General features: G+C 41.4%; 1 protein-coding gene across 1 annotated transcript in view; it reads right to left on the reverse strand.

The window, feature by feature from the left end:
- tln2a (talin 2a) overlaps positions 1–14,745 on the reverse strand; it is a 93,921-nt gene that overhangs the window by 57,928 nt on the left and 21,248 nt on the right. Inside the window, exon 2 of the mRNA XM_069675863.1 lies at positions 12,947–12,994. The gene's annotated coding sequence lies outside the window, so the exon portion shown is untranslated. The remainder of the gene's footprint in view (positions 1–12,946; positions 12,995–14,745) is intronic.

Consider the following 14,745-nt stretch of genomic DNA (forward strand, 5'->3'; position numbering starts at 1 on the left):
GCACATTTGGCTAGCATTGTCACCATGGCCAAGCTAGCATGGTAATACGAGCATTGAGTTTTATACAGCCCATAGACCGTATAAAAAGATGGACGACATGACAGCTCCCTAAAAGTGAAGCCAAAACATCTCTATCGCCCCCTGCTGACTGGCTGCAGTATACGTCATAAAGCCCGCCTCCTCCATGTTAACAGATGGGACATGAGTCAAACTATAAAATCAAAATACATGCCATTTTTCTCAAACATGGTTTCTGTCATTATAATTTGTTCTTATCATGCTGATTTACGTCCAAGTGTTCATTTTTCTGACAAGTTTATTTTTAATTAGTTATTTGATGCTGAAAAAGGATGATTGACAGCTCTGTTGACAAGCCGATCTGTTCCAGATTAGCAGAGTAGAGGACGAACGGTGAGAGGAGACGTAACTAAAACAATCACTACAGTCATTGAAGTTTACATATCTGTGAACGTCTGCTTCAGACCAACACAAGAAGCTGTTCTGCTGTTAAATACATCGATGTGCGGGAACTACAGTTCAGCTTCCGTTTAGCATAAGAAGCCAGCACCAGCCAGAGTTTGACTACAGTTGAGACAAAGTATAAATAGAGATTATTTGAAGAATTGTCAGGATGTAAGCAGCCGAGCCCTGAAGTTGACTTTTAGCTTTGTATCATTGATTCCGCAAGAAAAAGGCACACAAAGACACACACACACACACACACACAGACACACACAGACACAGAAAATGTAGCCTTCCTGCTGCTAAGACACCATTCTGCTGAGGCCTCTAGGAAATATGACACTGTACTTGTGCTACTCTTCAACAAGAAAGTGGCCTGGAGCGAAAGTGAGGGCACACTGAATGTTTCGCTTTAGAGGAGGTCAGATTCACAGAAGAAAAACTGCACCTGAATCAAACACAAGAAACATCCTGCAGTAAGCCCCGATGAGTCGATACCGTTTTGTCTGCTCTCTTACACGAGGATTTGCACACGTTTCTCAAGCAGAGATGTAGTGATTCTGGTCATGGGCAAAATACTGAAACAGTAAGGATAGATGTAGTAAATGCCTCACGAATAAAAACTGCAAGAAATTTACAGGCGGGTATATTAAGGACACCAAAAGTGACATTTTAATTTTCCTTCCTGGCAAATTTATTGTAACGAATGGTTTGTGGAAGCGTTTGGGCCAGTAACTCTGAGTATCTTCCTCTGCTGTGATGTCTCTATTTACTGTCAAAGCCCGAGTCTCTCTGAGTGAAAGGGAAAGCAGGAAACATTTTACTACTGCGCATGAACAGAATTGGAATTAATTTGGAGAAAACTGGCAGCCAAAGAGTCAGACAAAAGCTCATGAGATAAAAGGAAAATGAGACTGAGCACTGGAACATGTAGCTATTGTTCGATAGATCAATGAGGCAGAGCGGTGCCTGCTGGGAATGCCCAGACCTTATTACAGTAACACGGCCTCTAATCCAATAATAGAACAGCACACAAGTTAAACAGGCCAATGCTGGTGTAGTTCTGGACCAGAGAACATGTTATTTGTCCAGAGCTTGATGGTAGCACAGTTTCAACACAAGGGGTCAAACTGGGCTAACACAGGCTTCGTAATTAGTCCATCTGTAATCTTTGGTTTGTCTTTGAGTGCTATTTCTGTGTTTGAAGTCCGACTGTATATTTTCCTGGTTTCACTGCGGTGCCCAATTGTTTTACTTCACTTCGATGGAGCCACAGACTTCCAAAAACAGCCCACATTAGTCTTGTACTGCACCTTTAATTCTTGAATGAGCAATCAAACAAACATTCACCAGAAAACTGCTTACAAACAGTTTGCACACAGGACAGCTAATTAGCTGCTCCGCTGCAGCACATTAAACGGCATGTACAAGCATACCTGCAAGTGTCACTTTGGTTTAGTAAAATGCTGATGTGGCGCTTACTCTTTAATATCACTGACAACCGTCTGTCTGCACATGACATGTAAGCTACAGCACGAGTTTATTTACTTTGTCCTGTTCCCTGTGGTGTTAAACACCGGCAGTCTGCCAGCTGCTGTCAATCAAACAAAGACATGGACATGCTCCTGCAGTCAACTGAGATAAAAATGTTTCCCCTACAGACCTTTTTTATGAAAGAAAAAAAAGCATGTTGACATTATTTTTTACTTCAAAAAAGGCCGACTAACTAATGATTTAATTTAGACTTTAATCTAGGAACCTTTGTTGTCTACCGTCCCTGGTCTAAAAGGTATGCTGCTTGGCCCTGCAGCTGAAAGCGGCACATGTACAGAACAATGCAGCCTCATCATATGACAGTGGCTTTCACTGCGACTCCACACATGGCCCTGGGAGATGCAGCGAGGATGAAGGCTGCTGGAAAATCAATTATGGTGTTTTTCCCGATAAAGCAGACTTTAGAGAGTCCCCATTTCAAATGTTATTACACATGATAAAACAGACACACACATGAAAGTTTGAATTAGACATGTCTGCAAAAAACTAAATCTCTCTCTCTCTCGATCCCACTGTGACACAAGCTTAGTGTTATTATTCCTGAGTAACAAGTGCATGGGGGAACTAATTTGCTCGTGCAGCATGTTACACATTATCATCCAGATACTTTATATGCACGGCTGCTGAATAATAATTAGACTATGTAGTGCACCACTTTGACAGGAGTCATCTTGAGTGGGTCTAGTCGAGTCGTTATGAGGGAAACCTGTGTGATAGGACCCGGCTGCACCACAATTCATTTATACAGAATCATCACAACCTCTGGGTTTCTGCTCATGTCGGCTAAAGAAATCTGTTACGTGCTTTTATGTTGGGTTCACATTTATTTCATGTTAAGATTCTGAATTCATGCCATGTAGCAGTAGAAAACGTTGCTTATTGTTTGGACCACCTTCCCTACAAATCCATGTAGTTTGAATATATCAAGCCTCTGTTTTGTGCTTCTTTTTAATGAGATTTAGCCGGCTAGCTAATGCCAAAACACTGAGACTTGGCTGAAAAGGGTTCCAACAGATTAAGCCAAAATAATATCTCTGTAAAATGTTCCTTAATAAGCACTTGATGGCTACATACATTATATAATGGTTTTTTGAGGCTAAGGCCACTTGTACCAGGCAAAAGGCAGCAACCCCAACAGTATATGATCCATGTAGAAAACATGGACATGGACACTGCTTGGATATCTGGCAAGAGTGCTCCTGCAATTACCGTTTATCGACATAGGTGCTGCCAAACAGAACGAAACTGAGATCTTTGAGATTACAACCTTAATGAATATCTAATGTAAAATGTTGTCACTGCTGTCACAGTCAGCAGCAGACATTGTGTTGCCACCACAGTAATGGCGGCTACATACAAATTGGTTGCTGATTAGCAGAAGTAGTTGTAGAATCATAACTAAAAATGTTATCTGTTCCTCAATAACTTAGTCGTTGGGATTCTTATAGGAAAAGGGTTGAAAGTCTTGACAGTTATTCCACGATGAACCCGTTTCAAACTATTTCCCAGAATGACTCGACCTTTTCTTTGAAATAACCTCAGCTGAAAATAATCCACTTTCTCTAATCACAGCTGTCGTCATCTCCATGCAAACACAGTGTAAACAAGATATCCGAGACTCTCTCTGCCTACTCATCAGGCAGAAATGGAACTGATCTAAAGCACGCAGTCTTAGTCACACACCAGTGAGCCGGCACAGTTCAGAGTGAGGTCATCATCAACCAGCAGGCTGAATGGAGCAGCAGCGGCAGTGGCCCGGGGGTTATAAGAGTACACTTGTGACTCTGGAGTCTCTGGGAAATGTAGGGTGAGGAACTGAGTAGATATCTCTCTGCTTTGGCTGAGTGCATCTGAGTCAAACAGGGACAGCCTGCTCCTGATCAGAGCTCGAGGTGTGGCTGGACGATCTGTAGAGTTCAGTTTATTCTTTCTCTAAATTGTTTGTTTTTGTGTAAATGAGGCCATCCTGCTGCAATAAAGAACATTAAAAACTACCTTCTTTAAATTAAGCTCATGGGATAAATTACATTTCACTCTGGCACCACATAGTTCTGATACAAGAATACACACCCTCCACACCCAAACACCTTTTGTACTTGAAAATGAAGCTGCATGTTAGCATAATTATCCTCCTGGTTGGTGGTGGGGTCAGGTGACAGACTGCACAATAACCACACGTGTGTTGCCTGCATGTGCACATTCGTATGCGTGCATGCATGCGTGTGTGTGTGTCAGTGAGAGAGAGCTGGAGTCAGAGCGAGCTTGGCGAATGTTTCAGGCAGGCAGGTGTTGTGTCTCTGTCGGCAGCAGCGTAGACGCAGGTGTCGGGTGTCTGCTGAGGAGAGGAGAGGCAAACTGTCGCCAAACACTCGGGAAAAATCCAACATAAAGCTTGTTTGTAATGCCTCATTAAACTTACGTAATTATTAGTCACACAAAATGTAATAAAAGGGAACAGAAGTTGAAAAGGTGTTCTGTAAAGCTGAACCCATCCCCCCCTTCTGCTTCCTCGTTTCCCCAAGTGTTTCCAAATTGAAAGTAAGCCAGGATGAGAGGGATGGACCCGAGATCAATTGAGCCTCTTAACCAGAGGAGAGAATCAATTTGAAATCTGAGGCCGAATCGCTGCCTCCCATCCATCCTTTGGCACGTAAATATCTTTTAAAGGCTACTTAAAAACAAGTCGGTGTGTGGGACTACAATCACTCAATCTTGCATTACAATCCTTAATCACTTCCACATTTCAGTTTTTGATTTCCATTCAGAACATAGAATGAGTCTTTATCATTACTCAGACTATACTCTGTTTCTACTTAGTTGGGGATGTGTTCAAATACAGGTTGCCATGGTTACAGAGGCCTGACTAATATCTGATCTGCTTTAGAGGGCAAAGAAATGAGAAAACATGACAGTCCAACTGATGTGGTTTTTAGTTGTTTGATGCATTTGTGGTTTAAAGCTACTGGAAGTTGATCTGTTGTGCGTACAATGAGCATTTAAACTGGCCCATTTTTGTGCCAAAGATTAGATCATAATAGGACACTTAAAGAGCCGGTAAACCATAGACTTGTGAAATTATTGTATCTGATGTTTAGTAGGGCTGGGTATTGGCAAGGACCTCACGATGTAATACATATCATGATACATGGGTCACGATGCGATACCTATCACGATACATGGGTCACGATACACATCACGATACATGGGTCACGGTACGATACGTATCACAATACATGAGTCACAATATGCATCACAATACATGGTTCACGATACGATAGGGATCACGATACATGAGTCACGATTCGATACGCATCACGATACATGGGTCACAGTACGATACGTATCACGATACATGGGTCACGATACGCATCACGATACATGGGGCATGATACAAGGGTCACGATATATGGGTCATGATACACGGGTCACAATACATGGGTCATGATACACGGGTCACGATACATGGGTCACGATGCGATACGTATCACGATACATGGGTCACGATACGATAAGGATCACGATACATGAGTAACGATTCGATACGGATCATGATACATGGGTCACGATACGATAAGGATCACGATACATGAGTAACGATTCGATACGTATCACGATACATGGGTCACGGTACGATACGCATCACAATACATGGGTCACGATACGATAAGGATCACGATACATGAGTCACGATTCGATACGGATCATGATACATGGATCACGATATGATACGTATCACAATACATGGGTCACGATACAAAACATATTGCGATACATTGCCATATTGGACATAATTTTCTGAAAATGTAAAAGTGGAACAGAGAATAGAATTTGCTGTGCACCACTTACCCTGCTCGCTTTTGAAGTAATGCCAGCAGTGAAGGATGCAGGGAAGAAACCAGCCTACTAGCGTTACAGGGACATCTACAGGCGTGGAGGTCGTTACGATCACAGGAATTTAAGGGGAAATATGAGGGCGTCTTAAATCCATTAAATGTATTGATATGAGGGTCGGGAAAATCAATACATTATCGGGAAAATAGAAATATCGCGTTACTTTGCTGTATCGATATTTTTGCACAGCCCTAGCTCCTGAAAGCACAAGTGTACTAGCTTTCAATACACACTCAACAGACTGAGATATGTGAGGCAGGGAAAGCAACTCCGGCTGCTGAGACAAACAAAACCAAACCTTAAACCTTAAAGCTGATAATGATTGTGAATTTTTATATACAGATTTTCCCCGACAGCTGTGATGAACAAGATTTCTTTAATCCATTTTCCTGGATAGTAGATTACCACACAGCCACCATGCAGAGACACAACAATCACAATAAGAAGAAGCTCTGTATACAGCACCACGACTATACACAGGTATCTCCTGAGTAACACATACTTTCACTGTGCAAACCGGCAATCAGCTCAAAAAAGGTTAATCATTCACACACAACTTTCCTGTCACAACCGCATGACTGCAGCCAGACCACCATGACAAAATGACTCTGATTCTCTGATCTTGTTCTTAAGCTGTCTCTCATACACCAGAATGTAAAAGAGCAGCATAATGCAGCAGCATCCACTGTGCTACTTGTGTGCTGCTGATGTGGACTGTGTAAACTATTAAACTAACAACTTGTGCAGCTATAAATCCATGTATGGTTGTTTCACTGTAATACTTTGGAGCTGCAAGATGCTGACGTGGGTGCACTTTGCAGCAGCAGAAATGTTCAACAGTTGAACAGTGAGCATCTGTGTCCAAGAAAGGAAATGCAGAACAGAACTCCACTCGCTGCTTTCTAAATCATTTTTAGGAAAGCTGAGTCACATCCATCAATGACACAGAAATGCACGAGTCATTAAACCATAAAGGGACCAGCCCGCAAGTTATGTCTTACACATGTATATGACTCACTGCACGTTTAGGCTTCCCAGAAGTGTAGGGTCTGAGCAGACATGCAGAGGTGAACTAATGTCTGGAGGTATGTGCATGTTTAAGCATACGGAAATTCAGAGTCCCCATGCTGAAAAAGATTTTACCAGTTTGTGCAATAGTTTTTTTTTGTGATAGCCTTTAATTCCCAAACCAGCAAAAAAAACACTCAATAATGGAAAAGGCGAGCATAGAAAGTATATTTAATGTAGCCCTACATATTTTGAGGTACTTCCCTTTTGACGCTTAGTGTTTACATTTTGTGCTACTGTACACATGTCAGGAAAGGGGAGTCTTCTAAGTTTTATTCCTCTACATTTATTTCATATTATGAGCTGCTTTTTACATACCGAGCATCATTAGCTTTTAACATATGTCTTTCTCATATACAAAATACCCAGGAGAATATAAGAAGTTACATCAACATCACTTCAACAAGCTGAAACCTAAAAAGATGACTTCATGCTGATAATGTTATGTAATATTACTCTCTAATATGGTTCTGCAAATGGGTTCTTTTACTTTTGACTTCAAAGCAAGGCTAACGTTGAGGGCAAAACTGAAACAATGCTCCTCTTTGAAAGAAGAAACTGAAATCATATGCCATTAAATGAGCCACAGATCAACTAAAAAGCCTAAGGTTTGCTTCCGCCATACTTGGTCCGGTGTGACCAGAAAGTTATGGTGGCTAATGTTAGCCAATGCTAGCTAACTTAAGGTTAATGGTGAAGGTAATAATTGCTGTATAAGTGAAACTGGGGTTCACTGGTCTCCATTTATGCTACAGCTACAACAGCTAACAATATTAGCTAAATGCTAAACAGTAGCTTAGCTGAATATCCCATAACTTAAACTTGTAGCAACAGTGGCCGCTGTACAGCAAAAGTTACATAGCCTCACTACGACGTCTGTACATCATCTTCAGTAAACGTACATACATACATATGAATGCATGTAATTAAGTGGGTCTAGACTCTACATTGAGGTATTGTGTGGTACTTCTTCCAACACTCCTTTACAACCTGAGTTCATGCGCACAGCATGGACAGCACATGTTTCTGTGTATTTGTATCTTTAACGGTGGATGAAAGAGTATGAGGCAGAAATTAAGTGAAGGGGTTTTTATTCAGCAAATCTGTTTGTAAGGTTATCTCCAGTCTGGAGCACTTTTGGTCATTATGTACCCATGTCACACAAACTCTCCTAGGCCCTGAAGATGCATCCTTAAGTGATGTTGAATCAATAAATCCTGCCATGTACTAAAAATCCACATAATCTCTGTGCTTTGGTCATTTTTACCACTTATTGGGATTTCTTATGGGACTCCTGGTGCAGTTAAAGGCCGGGGAGAATTCTGGTTGTCAGGCCAAGATTTAGTCTGTGCCATCTTCTCAGCAATACTTCTGCTGCTGTCTGCAGTAAGAAGGGATCAATAATTTGAATAACTTTATGGGGGAATCATATCTGCTAGAAAAATGTATTAAGCATTTGTTTGGGTGCTTTTATGTGGCTGAAAAACAATTTTCAACAGGGACACCAGAGCCGCCTAGATATGAAGACTGAGAATGGGTTTCTGGACCCTGCGGCCTGTTCCATTTGTTGGGGGTGGATTGGGATAACCCAACCCTCCTGATGGCTTGGCCTCTCTGCCAGGAAAACAGGTGATTCCCTGCGACCATGCCAGCCAGCTGCTGGCCTCTTACATTCTGTCACCCCCACCAAGAGGCATGATCACTGCTTACCAGGAAAAAGGGTTTGTCAGTGGAATGAAGGCAGTGATAGTGAGGCAGAGTCAGTGTAGGACGTGGTCAGGAGCCAGTCATTTTCTAGGCTTACAGAGCAGTCGTCATAGAACTATAAATGGCAGGTTGACAAACTGAGTCACATCACAGCCCCCGCGCTCACTTCTCCTGATACAAATATATATATGAATCATGAAAGCCCTGTGTACTTTAACTTGTACTTTACTTTATCTTGTGAGATTTCCTAAAAGCTCGGTTAAGGTTTTTACTTTTCATCGACACGAGATGAAGCGTTTGGCTTGGATTCATTCTGATTACAAAGGATAAAACAAAGGTGCTGCATCATTCTTCTATCTCTGAAGTAAGTGTGAAATTCCTATCGAGTTTGACATCAGCATCTTGTTGAGCAAGTACAGCACAGCAGAGCTCATTTAGGGAACACTTGAAAGACAGACCACGTCCTCTGAGTCCAGTAACAGAGCCAGTTGTCATCAGTTCTGATAAATGGACACGTATAAACTGCACGTGTAGTTATAGTCAGGTGCGATCGCTGCCTTTACAGTCACCATAATGAATACTGACTACTAGATATTGGAAGCTATAGTATACCTGGCAAATATTATCAAAAGTCTGGTTATTGCAGATCTACAAACATGTATAATCAATATGTGCAATGATCCGTTTCACTGATCATACTGCTCTTGCAGCCCTTTTGGTTTGAATCTGGGTGCAGTCCCAGTCTGCAGAGAATTACTGCAGTCGATCCTGAGTCTGGCCCACTGGCCGACGTCCAGAGGAATACACTCTGAGGAACGTCTAAACATGAGATTGCTCTGGCTGGGAATGGACCTCTGTGAGACATCTTCAGCACAGACGTTTAGCTCTTCAGAAAGAAAAAAAAACATGGCCAAGCTGTTAAGTTGCACTTAAAAAGGTCTTTAAAATAAATGTTAAAGCTGGCAAGAAAGCAGCTGACTTTTTCCCCACCAACCACTGCAGGCTGTGCCATGTGGAAAAGCTGGAAGGTTTAAGATGTAATAAACCTTCATGCATAGTTCTTATACCCTAACCAGAGAAGCAAACACATGCCAGCTCTTATTAAATGTTTTATTCCTCTTGGCAGAAGACACAAATCTAAAATTAAGCCAGCGACAGTAATACAAAAGAAACAGATTATTGTTAATACATGAGAAAATTAAGTTTACAGCTGCCCAATCAATAGAAGAGCTCCTACTCATTTATAAATGTCAGGAAAACAAAATGAGGTGCTGCAGCATGTGCAACTATAATTTAATTCCTAACAGAATGGTTAATAGAAGGCTGATTTGCTGCAGACTGCTTCCTTCACAAAAAACTCCTAAACAACAAGAAAAGCAGCCAGTTAAATCTCTGCAACAGAACACAGGGAAGATGCCAGATTTCTGCAGAGCATATGGGAATTATCCAGGATGACCTAAATGGTGAAATATGGAGAGGGAAAAAAAAGGGCAAAGGACAGCGACAATGTATTTCAAAAGAATATGTTTAACACAAATAATGAATGGAATTTTGTAGTATGTAGCACATCTGTTGCACCCATAATGCACTTATTGTATCCAGAATTACTTCTAATGTTTTGTCCCACCATGGATTTATAAGCTCATGCATCAATCTACCAATCACCTGTGAGCAAGCATCACAGTAAACAGCTGGCTGAGGCTGAAAATACATTAGAGGGTAAAGTAATGCTAGATATGGCCAAGACAGCCTTCCTCTGTGTGTTTACAGAAAAGTTAAGATTCCATTTCCTCTTAAGTCCTGCCTTTTTTTTTTAGAAGTAAAGGATGAATCGACAGTACTTATACAGCAACCACTCAAAGCTGCCCAACTGTCATCACATTCACACACTGATGGCGGTCATGGCTATGCCACCGGGCTTTTTTGCTTAATGGGAAAGGCTCCAATCGGCATTCAGACCCGGGTCAAATGACTCTGCAGTAGACCCTGGTAATTATCGCCTCGGGTCCGATCGGCATTGATGGGAATACAAAACCTGGGTTGACACGCTAATCTCCACCCCCTTTCCGGTGCAATGCTATGCTCCGTCGATAACTTCTATGACTCCTTGTCATCTCAGCTACAAATTCCACTGGTCTCCGTCCAAGCAGCGCTCGAACATCGTTCCAAATACGGCGGCAGCGAGTTTGATAAACACCGTTTACTAACCCTGTCTCCGGCACGTTTGTGACGTCAGACGGTGGCGCAGCAGAAAAGAGACCTACAGGAGTACACTTCACTGGCAATGGGGAAAGAGACAATCGGCATCTATAAGCAGGTCTTCCTGGGTCTGAAAAACCCACGTCAACACGCAAAATTTAGGTGGGAAAGGGGTATTTGACATGTAGACTGAAGGAGCTGGGGATCGAACCTCCAGCCTTCCAATTGAAAGACGACCAATTCTACCACTGAGCCACAGCCGCCCCTTAAGTTTAACCTGTATTATTATTTCAACACATTAAACTGAGAGAGCAGCATCCTGTTAAAATGTACTGTAGATTTTTTTATATAAGAGTGAAAAGCTTAACAATTCCACCCTTAAAGTTACATAAAATAACAGTGTGCTTCCTGTTCAAATACTCAGCAGGACACTGATTTTGTTTGTAGCCTTTTGCCTTTCAGACCACCTGCAGCAATACTCAACACTGTCAAAGCCAAAGGGAAAAGGAGCACTTTAAAGCAGGACTATCGAAGGACACTGGCCTTTCAAGACTTCCAAAAACCAGCTTTCAACCAGCAGTCCTGTATTTTAGCACATCTATTACGTTTGGATCTGGGCGTTTATTGAAGCATGGCACGAGACAAATAAACATTAGAGCTCATTAATTGTTGGAAAGCTAAAATGCTCAGCAAGTGCAACCTCATTTGTGGAGAGGATCATGGTTACAGTGAGAGGCTGGGCACCAGATGCTGCCAGTTACTGTAATTGCCCACTGGAAGCAGCTCATTGAGTCAGCTTGAAAATGTACATTACTGTAGACAGTGTTGAAAGATGCACGAACACAGGCTGAAACACATTCAGCATATTACAAAATCTACTGACTTGCAATAATTATTTGCCCTGAAGAGATCGCAGGGTAATCAATACTGTGCACCTGTACAAAGAGTCTCACACAGACACACACGCTCAACCTGGCTGGGAAAACACAAAACTAAAGGGTTGGTTTCAAAAGAGGCTTGGCTTCATATGATGCGTCATGTGTAGTGCGTATGACGCACGTCCAACAAGCTGCTTTCACGTGTTTGTGCAGTTGTGTAAGTGAAGAGAGTGAATCATAAGGACAAAAAGGTAACAGACAAAACATCAAACTATAAATGCAAAGAAATGTGCTGCTGCTGCTGCAGCTGCAGTTAAGAACAGCAGAAAAAGCAAAAGGACATTAAATTAATCCTAACAAGTCAAAATCTGATATTAATGCGTCAAGTAACTTAAAGCTCCTGTGAGGAGTTTTTTGCTGGTTATGAAACAGACTGAAATTAATTCTGATTACTCTATAGGACCTACAAAAGCAAACCAGGCCATCAGCGACAAGATTGATTATTTCTATATAGTTATTTTTAATGCCTGAAACTGCTGGCGGGGGGTAGGTGTCAGACGAAGATTAACTGCTGCCTTTGTTTAAATTTTCCAGGGCAAAACTTTTAGGTGAGTGATACACATGACTGTTAAAGAAAGCAGGATGAGAAAACACCACTTAGGCATGTACAGGACAAACTCAGCAAAGAGATAAGAGGTACAGCTTTGTCCACAGGGGGCGCCAAATTAAACACAAACCAAAAGTTCCTCACAGGAGCTTTAAACTATTATTTTAAAGATAATATGAAGTTTCAAGGCCCCTTTCGTTTTTTTAACATTTGTATTGCTAGCCCCATCGCAAAGGATGCACCCAATGGATTTTTCATGTCCCTGGAAAAAAAGGACACGTCTGGAGGAGCCTTCAAAATGGGACAGCCTTCAAGGAGCCGCCGCTGTGGTGTAAATAGCCTTATAAAACGTCCTTCGAAGGATGCAGCCCTTGAATTGGGACACAGCCACAGTGCATGTGAACTTCTATGAGGGGGACCACTGTAACACAGGTGCTTGAATGTTTTTAGGTAATACATCATGTTGACACAGACTTAGTCTCAGCAAGAAAACTGTCCATACATGTTCTCGTTTCAAACGGTTCAATATAGTGACAGAATGGCTCTCAAATAATCAATGTCTCGGCTTCAAGCTTCTTACCTTAATGCTGAGGAAAATGCAGCCGTGGATGTCTGCTGATCTTCACAGCTGAAACGACAAATGATGGACGTGTATGAGAATAATGTACAGAAAATGTATATATAAGTGTTTACAGATAATCACAATTCTTCCTCTTAATACTGCTGTAAGAAATAAATTCCCACATATGAGTAATTCTGATCCATGGAGAGCTCGAGACACCAAATGCTCTGAATAGTTTTTAGAAAACAAGGTTAAGCCATGTTTTGCAGAACAAGAGGTTAAGACCCACTCAAGGCAAAAGGAAAATGAAGATATACAAAATAATTACACTCTTGCTGTCAAGAGTATGGAGACAATTACAGCTGGTTAAGTGGATGAATGCAAGTTCAAAAGGCATCAGAAACAAAAAAGGACGCTTTCCTAATGCATTAATACTGACTGGAACATAGGTAGAATATTAATTCGGAAATAGTGTAATATCATAAAATGTTTGCACTGTCTCATTAATAATTCAACAGAAAAAATATACATGTACACTGACTGAAAGGTCATTTTCTAACTTTGAATTGGGAGATTTCAGTTACAACTGTTGAATTTAAAACCAGTTGTCCTACTTTAGTGGTGCCCAAGGCTAATATTTACTCAGAGATTTTGGGAGCAGAGATTTGTACAGCCTTGTTATCAGGGTGGCTCAGGGCTGTTTTCGATTGAATATAACAACTCAAATCCTTTACTCATTGTGACCCATTGCACTGCAGGTGCGGCAGCTTTCAAAAACACCCCACTGTGCTCTAAAACACTTTATACGTGCCTGAGCCACAAAATGTTCTAACAACCACACAGCAGCATGAACAGATAAACAGACAGCAGCATTTCTGTTAAGTGATATCCAACTGACAGCCTCCACCAGGGACTGATAACAGCAGAGGCCTTTTAAGACTGGTCACTTTATAGTTTGCACCAAAACCTGAAGTTGCTGCTGCCTGTTGGGTATATTATCAGACAGAATGGAAATAACTTTTCCATCCCTGACCACAACACCCAGGACAATGTACTTGCAAAATCACTGCATTCCCCATAAGTCCCTCTATGGACCTAACAATTTAATCAGCTTGGCTTTATGGGTCGCATGCTTGGAAAATTACTCAAGGAAAGTTTTTGAAATGACAAACATCTTAAACTGATATTTTTCAATCATTATCTTCCTTACTGTATAGTCAAATAACTGAAAGACCAGAGATGTGGACTTGAGACTTGGTGACTTGGACTCGAGTCGACTCACTGTTTTGATGACTTGCAACTTAACTTGACAAAAATTAAATGACTTGAGACTCGACTTGGACTTGCAAGTTAATACTTGACCTGACTTGAGGCATGATGATTCAGATGACTTGCGTGTGTTCATAAGTTTGAATGTTAGCTGTTCAATATGAAATGATATAATTCAATGTTGTCAAGTTTCTGTTTAACTATCAAGTATGTACGCAGCAAAAACTGGGAATCATGATGGGACAACTCAAAAAGCTCCCCTGTTTTTTTTGTCATGATCGCGTGACTGGCTGTCAATCAACCTGTGACTTGACTTGCCTTAACTAAGGACTAGACTTGACTTGACATAACCTGTGACTTGACTTGACTTAAGTAAGGACTAGACTTGACATGACATAACCTGTGACTTGACTTGACTTAACTAAGGACTAGACTTGACATGACATAACCTGTGACTTGACTTGCCTTAACTAAGGACTAGACTTGACATGACATAACCTGTGACTTGACTTGACTTGCCCAAGAAAAAATGACTCGAGACTTGCAAA

This window comes from Semicossyphus pulcher, unplaced genomic scaffold (assembly GCF_022749685.1).
Source record: "Semicossyphus pulcher isolate SPU_LCO1_2020_fin unplaced genomic scaffold, fSemPul1.0.p SCAF_1, whole genome shotgun sequence".
NCBI lineage: Eukaryota > Metazoa > Chordata > Actinopteri > Labriformes > Labridae > Semicossyphus > Semicossyphus pulcher.